The sequence below is a fragment of the Anabrus simplex genome, chromosome 7, assembly GCF_040414725.1.
Source record: "Anabrus simplex isolate iqAnaSimp1 chromosome 7, ASM4041472v1, whole genome shotgun sequence".
In the NCBI taxonomy this organism is placed as follows: Eukaryota; Metazoa; Arthropoda; class Insecta; order Orthoptera; family Tettigoniidae; genus Anabrus; species Anabrus simplex.
In genome coordinates, this window is record NC_090271.1 from 302,408,043 (window position 1) to 302,417,012 (window position 8,970).

Here is an 8,970-nt window from a genome sequence, read left to right on the forward strand (position 1 = left end):
CAGAGTCTAAAATGCAGTCAAACGGAATATGCAGTGATATTTTCCTTGCAATTTCGTCCCTTTCTGATTTTGAAAGTCTTAACCGGCCTAGCTCAGCCTGATGACCTACATGCGTTTTGCAGAATGAAACCTCAACTTTGCCAGAAGGATGACATGTGACATCCATGCTAGCTGGGCAGTATCCATCAATTTTGTTACTTCCCAATATTTTCTGGTGGCGCTCGTTTTGCCCTCTTGATTTATAAACACCATTACGATGACAGTGAAATGACAATTTTGAGCAGTTATCTGTAGTCCTAACCCAACGTCCCCTGCTGCATACAAACTCGCATAGATGATCTTTTTCGACCTTAGATTTCCAGTTATAGAAATCACTCTCACTAGAAAATTCCACGGTTTCATTAACTACGTCTATATCATGTTGTGACGAGTAATGCCGAAGCATCTCGCTTCGTGATGCACAGTCATATTTACATAATGGACAAAGTATTTTTGACTCAAATTTTGCAGAGACCTTTTCATGCATGCTGAATGTATGCCGCTTAAGATTATCACGTCTTGCAGTGGAGTAATCACATAAGTTGCACTTAAAACTCTCACTTTGATTGCCACGATGTTTGGTACTGATGTGCCTCAGTAAGTTTTTATGTACACTAAATTACTCGCTGCAGAAATTACAATTATACGTATCCATTATTGAACGATAAATTACGACTATCCGCCGACACTCTTATAAATCACAGGAAAACTTTAAAGTGCCTAGAGAACCCGAACACAAACCAAGATAATTACGCCTATCCACCCCTTCAGTAATAATACCTTCAACTCACCACGGCACTCTTAATCACACAAAAACTAATCTAGAACAATTCACCTACTAATCTAGAACACACACGAGTAACAGCGCACGTGAGGAAAGTGTTGGTGTCCGAAATGGCGCCTTATTGTAGCTAAGTCCAGCCTAGTTCGTGAACTGAAGAGAACAGCTCATCTAGTTATAGTTCGTGGAACCGAAGAGAGCCGAAGTGTTCCGAGATGTTTCGAATGGCTCCTCATCCTGCGTTCCCGAGACACAAGTGGTGATGACGGACAAAACTCTCGTTCGGTTCGAGGTACTCGAGACTAGTGATGAGCGATACCGTGATTTTCTGATATCAGTGATTTTTAGTCGTGACGTGATCACAATCACCGCATCGTCCATGCTGCTTGTTATTTGTAGCTTGTGATCAAGAGACTGCCTTGTTATTGTGACTAGGCTATCTCTGTGTAAACATTTATAAGAAAATCAGCCACCGACCTAAGGTTTTGCATTTAATAAACAGCCTACATTTTGGTTGCATTACAGACACGGTCGTTGCCAATTTACTTCTAGGCGTACAAACATAATCATTTTATTATTTACATTCGTTTTTTGTAGACATGCCGAAGTTCAACCAATATCAAGGAAAAAATAGGATCAGTATTGGCAACAGTCGTGTTTTATACTGTAACCGATTATTTGGTATGTGCTGTTCAGTCTTCAGCCCTAAGGCTGTTTGGATCCTCAACAGCTCTGCCATCAGCTGTCATAGATGGCCTAGGCATCACTGAAGAGGCGTACTAGGGAAATGAGGAGTGAGGTAGTTTCCCGTTGCTTTCCTCACCGAGCCAGAAGTTGCTATTACATATCAGTCTGCCAAGCCCACTGAAATGCATGCACCAACCGACCCTATGAGCAACATTTTCACACCATTCATAGCAGGGACTGGCTGCAGAAGGAATGGCATTACTAACATCGCTCATACCTCAGTCACTTTCATATTGTCAAAGCCAAGTATAAGACAGAGACAGATCAATGAAAGTAACAAAATTACTCTAGCCCATACCAGAAGACATAGTGGACTGTAAACACTAGGTCCTGCCAGCAAAGGCAATGGTATGTGCTAGGAAATGAAATTCTACACATTTATCTGGCACAAGTGAAAAATATAATGATGAATGACTATTCTCAGCCACCTAATGTAAGGTTAACGATACCAGTGCACCTTTCCCTAGATACCAGTACCGGCAGTAATTTAGAAAAATGTAAGGCATGGAAAGGCGTTGACCCAGCTGCGTGAGGGCAATTGGGAAGCTACAATGAGCAGCGGTCTCAGAGGCACGGCAATACACTTGAGGGATGTGACGTGCTGACCACACGGCTATCTAATATCTGCAAGCCTAGAGCTGCGCAGCAGCTGTAAATGAAAGCCAAGACCTTTCGAGGCCTGGAGTGTTCTTGTTCTTAATTAACTTTAGAGTAATACGGTAGCGGTTTAAATGAAATAATTCTAACTTACAAATTTTATTCATTAGCCATTCCTTATCTTAGTCTGTAATTTTCATCACATTATTGTGTTTTAGATTTCACAAGAGCATGCTGATAGTGCGAGTCACAAAGCAAATTCAACCATGAAAAGTAACATTGGACAGACTCTGCTCACACAAAGTATACCTCCCACAATCCACAGTAGTTTCTATGCTCATATGTTTAGAACCCTAGTTGCTGAAAATATCTCCTGGAATTCTGTGCATAGTCATGTTTTCAGAGATTTGTTTACAGAAATACACCAACACATACTTTCAACATCTACATTAAAGAAAAACTACTTAGATATAGGAGGTAATTTTGCCAGTCACAGAGGTTATTTGGGAGTCCTTACATAGGGTTGTATGTGGACATAACCAGCAACTCTGTGGGCAGGTACATTGCTAATCTTATAGTAGGAAAAGTTGAACCCAATTGGCATTTACTGCTCTCCTTTGTTCTAAGCAGCTTCAGAAAATAGAGCAAAGCATTGTGTACATCATCAACAAGGGGTTCCAGTTGTTGTATCCTGGGAGTGTTGATGATTATGAAGACCTTCTCCTTGTCTCCAATGCTGCTTCCTACATGATTGCTACTCTACCTCTCGTTAAAACTTTCTACTCTTCTTTAATGTTCATGTTACTTGCATGGCCCATGCCTTGCACAGACTCACAGAAATAGTTAGGGCCAAGTTGCCTGCAGTAAATAATCTGATTTAAACAACGAAGAGAGTGTTCTGTAAGCTTCCATCAAGAATAACCATCTTCTGAGAGAAATTCCCCTCTATTCTTTTCCACCACAGCCAATCATCAGCCGCTGGGGTTCCTCAATGGAAGCTGCCCTGTATTATATGGAACATCTGTGATAGACAATATGCCTTTAACAGACAACTCTGCATGCGTGTCGTATGGGCAAAGATTTGCTAAAGGATTATTCCAGTGTTCAGAGAGACATTGCATATATTCAGGCAAATTTTTCATTTCTTCCAGTCAATCATTACAAAAATAGAAAAAAAGTAGAGTCTCAAACAGATATATTTTATAATTGAGGAAGCTGAGAATATTATACAAAGTACTAGGGGTAAAGTAAGGGATAAAATAAAAGACAGGTGGGCTAGTGTATTGCAGAAGAATCTAGGTAATTCAGTGCAGGAAAGGGTACATCAGGTAATGGATGGGGGAAAAGTAGACCTACCTAGTGAAATTGAACTGAAAAATGTAGGTAAATTTTGCTATGCCCGTCCAACATCTGTGAGTGTAGACCACATTTTTTCTGCTTTTAAAATTGTTTTAACAGACCAAAGACGCAGCCTGACTGTGGAAAATTTGGAGAAGATTATTGTTATGTACTGTAAAGCAAACTACGACTGAAAAGTGCAGTAGGAATGTTCCTCACAAATAAATACGCATACCAGTACTCCGTATTTAATTTAATTTTAGTACAGTACTGATGAAAATTTTTTGTTTCCTAATCCATAGCTGTTTGTAATAAACGCCTGTTTAATTATGCCTTCATTTTGCAACTATTCCTATTTAGAAAGGGTAGCCTATACCACATTACTGTACTTAACGTAAAAAAAAAATCACATTGCAGTGTAGGTCTATATTGTCATATTTTAAAGTCTATTTCCTGCCTATTTTTAAAGCATATTTGAAGTACCTATATTCTCTTTTAAAAAACTATTTACTTGTTTAAAAGGCCATTTTAGGTGCCTAAAACATTTTTTTAGAGTCTAAAATCCCAGGTCTGTGTCATCAGATACATGCCGATTGTTGACTACTGCTTTCTGGCAAAGCAAGTGAGAGGTGCTTGCATTCCAAATGTTTATTCAGATTTGAAGTACTTCTTTTTAAGACAATTTCTGTTGGCACATATTACATAATGTGAAGTTTTCATCCACTTCTTTAAAGGACTGCTACAGGTCACTGTTTTTCCTTTTTCTAGAAAACGCCATTTCAGTCAACTTGCCTGCTAGTACTGAGCTCCAGTGACAATACGCCCCCGGGCATTCCAAAATACAGGAGAAATACATGTTTGTTACTATTCTAGGAGAGTCCCGTGTACCACGATTTTTTTTAACGCGCGCTTATAAATACACTGCGAGTCAACTGATAATTTCCTAAAACTGATATTGCAAGCGATGCCGAGGATTATAAGTGTTTCAGTTATTAATATATTCGGGAGGAATGTGCTCAATTCCTACAAATACATTATATACTGAACGATATGTTGACGTCCTTAAAAAATGAAATCAACAAATGTCCGTACTGTTGGTTATCATGGCGATGCTGCTTCTACTGCTTCTACTGAACCAAATACGCTTGAACGCATCGCTTCGCGTGGATACCGTTGCGGCAGCACATGTCGTGATATCACGACTGATCACAACATTGATCACAGTCACAGTTTAGGTAGCAACACCGCCGTCTCGATCCTCCTATACTGCCTGCTCTGTGCGAGCCTTTTTGCGACTACGCTGCGACAAAATTTCTCCGCTAGATGGCAGACATAGACGCACAATGGTCTAAACTTATTCTAATGACGACAGCCTACAAAACACTATGCAGTATGGTCATATGTTCACTGAAACTCGTAAATTACATCAGTAATATTAAATATCGGCAATATTACCTGCACGAAGTCACAGTTGGCCTCTTCATGCACAATTTAAAGATTTTCCTGGACGAAGGCTTGGAGTGCTACCGTACTTTTTGTGTTCTTGCCAACGCAATATCAAATAATAGAGGTCTTACGAACTTGGTTAGGATAATATTAGTAACATTTTTCTGACGTTCTTTGTCCTCACACTGTAACAAAACACATTCTGAAAGTTTTTTTAAATATTTGTTTTACGTCGCACCGATACAAATGGGTCTCATGGCGTTGATGGGATAGGAAAGGCCTAGGAATGGGAAGGAAGCGGCCGTGGCCTTAATTAAGGTACAGCCCAGAATTTGCCTGATGTGAAAATTGGAAACCACAGAAAACCAACTTCAGGGCTGCCGACCGTGGGGTTCGAACCCACTATCTCCCGGATGCAAGCTCATAGCTACGCGTTCCTAACCGCACGGCCAACTCGCCCGGTATTCTGAAAGGGAAGACGTCGCAAGTCCTCGTATTACGCTCATACGCTTGAACGACTTCCACAATAGGACACATCAGTTTAAACGAACTCCTGGAAATGCTTCACCAGAGCAACAAAACTAGGTTTTGGGTATCGAACTCCTCCTCTGTCCTGATGTATAATCAGTTCCATTTAGAGGTGTCGAAGCTCTAGGCAGTGAGATGTTGCTGACACAAATGTCACACTCCATCCTCTCTTCAACAACACGAACCTAGTACCCGCAAGTTAGGATGTGATTTCCTGTTTCTAGTTTGATTGGAATATTATCGTATGGATATCTGAGGTTGTCCAAAATGTCTAAACATGAAGGCGTTTTGTGATTGTCCGTCACAATTTTTATCACAAGGAATCCACTATCCTCCATGGCTTTAATCACCTTCTGGAAAAAAATCCGCAGCCTTTTTCCAGTCATTCGACCGGGCCAGGGATGGAATGAATGAAGCCCCATCTAGCAGGGAGGATAGGAATTGTGCCGGCTGGCGAAGCCTGTCGCACCCCTCCGGGGCAAAGATTAATGAATGACAGATGAAATGAAATGATATTCGAGAGTGTTTCTGGAATTAAATATGACAGGGAAAATCGGAGTATCCGGAGAAAAACCTCTCCCGCCTCCGCTTTGTCCAGCACAAATCTCACATGGAGTGACCGGGATTTGAACCACAGAACCCAGCGGTGAGAGGCCGGCGTCTACCGCCTGAGCCGCGGAGGCTCTATCAAAATCTGAAATAAGGTGTGAAGGCACAGATGCGAGAGTAATCTGAGGATATCCAATTACTTCCTTCATTAGGTCCTTGCCTAGATAAAGCCGACAGTCGCTTTTCTCTCAATTCTCTTCTAGACGGTATTTCATGGAGTCGTATATTTTCTGGCTGCGAACAACCTTGCCGAGATTGGCAACATGGTATACAACAGTTGAATATTTCGGGGAAAGAATCTGAAGTTTCAGTTCTACGAAAAATATACCTTGCACGAACGGAAAGAAACAAGTACCAACACCTTAAAATCACTTTTGAAATATCTGTAAACATAACATAATTAATTAATTTCACAGTTCTATTCAAAATATATCTTGTACGAACGAAAGTGACCAGACACGTTTACTCATTGTACAAAATAACTCAGGTTTTCACACACATTCATGCACCAATAATACAGTGCTACACCCACACTGACAGCGAAGATTGTGCGTCTACTGCTGCACTCTTACGGCGATTTGGAGAACTATTGGTAGTCGCGCCTTCCTGTGTTAAACTAGTGGCATAGAGCAGGCAGTATAAGAGGATCGAGACGGCGGTGGGTAGCAACATTCTAGTTCGGTATATGAGTTAAGAGGGCGTACGGTGATCACTTGAAGTGAAATCTTTAAATCACGGCTGATCACAGTGATAGCGTAGAAAGTAACAGTCGTTACTCGTGATTTATTGATATCAGTGAAAAAATCACAGTTCGTGAAATATTGCCCATAACTACTCGAGACTAGTGATGGGTCGAAGTAGCTCTTTTGAGGGAGCTAGCTCATTCGCTCCCGCTCCTAACTGAGAGTCATTCAAAAGAGTCGACTCTTGGGAGCGGGAAGGTAGGAGCGAGCCGAGGAAGTCAGAGGCCGCTCTCCGCTCCAGGTTCGTTCGTTCATCCGGTTTAGGGCAGACGGCTCTTTATGACTTCCGGTCGCTCTTCATGACTTCCGGGAAGGAACGATTTAGCGCAAATAGTTTATATTTCCCACAACAGATGGCTAATCTACAACGAGCTAGAAAGAGGACTCTTTCTAGCTCGTTGCTAATCTATTAATTAATTAATACTCTATTAACGGTAACGTCCAGTTTAGAAGGCTACTCTCAAATACAATCTCTACTGTATTTGCTACTTTTGAAATAAAACAAATGAACAACTAATATATGCATTCCTGGCAACATTGGCAATTAATCTAACGATAAAGCTTTATATACAATAAGGAAGAAATGTTTAACAAATATGCAGTATTAATGGATAACATCTAATATTACTTTGCCTATGTTCCTCTCTTCTTAAAATGATGCTTTTCAAGACTGAATGCACCGTGACGAGACGTATGTTCATGATATTGGCAACACTTACACGTTAATAAATAATTGTTTATAAATGTAATGGGATGTTACTATAGTATCTACTAAGCCATGAGTTATTGATTCATAAAAGCCCAAAATTGTGAGATTTTACATTTTCTAGATTAATCATGACTCCCGTCTTTATTTGAAGGAGCGAGATGGCGCAAGATAGTTCACATTTCCCACAACAGATGGCAACACTATGTCCAGTTTGGCACGCTACTCTTGGAATAAAACAAATGTACACTGCTGGCAACATTCGCAATTAACCCAATGATGAAGTTTTATACACAGTAACGACGAAACGTATCACAAATATACAGTGTTGATTGATGACATCTAATATTGCTTTGCCTAAGTTCCATTCTCCTTAAAATGGTGTCTTTCAAGATTGAATGCACCCAAATACAGTAGAGACAATACACGACACTTACGGATTTCGCCTTGCTAACATGGGAGACAATTCGACGTTGGCGCTCCTAGTGACTTGACCTGAACAAATCGCGCTAAATTCAAATATAAATGGAAATGTATATACGGAAATGGATAAATAAATTACGTCTAGAAAGAAAGTGGTATTGAGATATTAACTTTGAAGTTGCTAAAGCAATTCTGGATAAATGAATGAAGAATTATTTAAAAGGTTATTATTTAAAGACTGAAATTAGACATATAAACAAGGTGTGAAATGGACTGCTGTGAAATGGCTTGATCTTTCATTTACGCATTACTTTTTTTACCCTTTAGCATACCTGCCTGAAATTTTCCGGTTGGATTTTTCTTTTTCCTCATTTAAAAACATTGTATCATCACATTAAGACAATTGTCAATAAAAATATCGGCACATTCCTTACACATATGATGCAATGAATTAACATTTAATAGCTGGACAATTTTCCCCTTAACATGAAGCCTACTAACAGAAAGAAAATCTATAAAATCCCGGCTTTAATCTGAGAAGAGGGATAAAAGAAAGAAAAGTTTGAAAATGTTGTCGATAGTGATGCTTTGAGGAATATTTACGTACAATTAGATTAAAAATGTAACATACCCTTGGCTGTATAGTCGAGGATTTTTAAAGTCGCTGGCCTGGAAATGATCTGAACAGATTTTATAATTCTTATATAAGCGTAACGTCCCTTCTTTCTTGTCCACCTTATCCAAATCACTTCTGTGACATTTCAAAACCCGCAGATCACACCTACAACAACACATCGGTATTGAAGATTAACTGCTGCACTATACAATAAAATATGCGTATTACATTTTATGCCAGTTAAAATATGGGTCTAGCAGGTCAGAAGATTATGAAGTACTATAAAAATCTCTGTCACTGGAAGAATATATATGCAAACACAATATTACTTACATGTTCTTGTCACGAGGGAACCTGAAGAACGACCGCGCATTTTTCTCTATTTCGTAATTACTGC